We start from the raw sequence: 263 nt of genomic DNA, 5'->3' as shown, positions 1-263 counted from the left end.
CTCCCCTGGCCGCCGCCCCCTTGGAGATTGGATCTCCTAGGGGCTGGCGCACCCCCCCCTTGGGATCCCTATATATAGTGGGGTAGGAGGGCCTCCCAAACATACCTTATGCCTTTGGTGCAGCCCCTCCCTCTCTCCCAAGTTCTCCTCCTCTTCTCCCATGGTGCTTGGCGAAGCCCTGCGGGATTACCACGCTCCTCCACCACCACCACGCCGTTGTGCTGCTGCTGGATGGAGTCTTCCTCAACCTCTCCCTCTCTCAT

Source organism: Triticum dicoccoides, chromosome 5A (genome assembly GCF_002162155.2).
Source record: "Triticum dicoccoides isolate Atlit2015 ecotype Zavitan chromosome 5A, WEW_v2.0, whole genome shotgun sequence".
Classification (NCBI taxonomy): domain Eukaryota; kingdom Viridiplantae; phylum Streptophyta; class Magnoliopsida; order Poales; family Poaceae; genus Triticum; species Triticum dicoccoides.
This window is presented reverse-complemented; position numbering follows the sequence as displayed.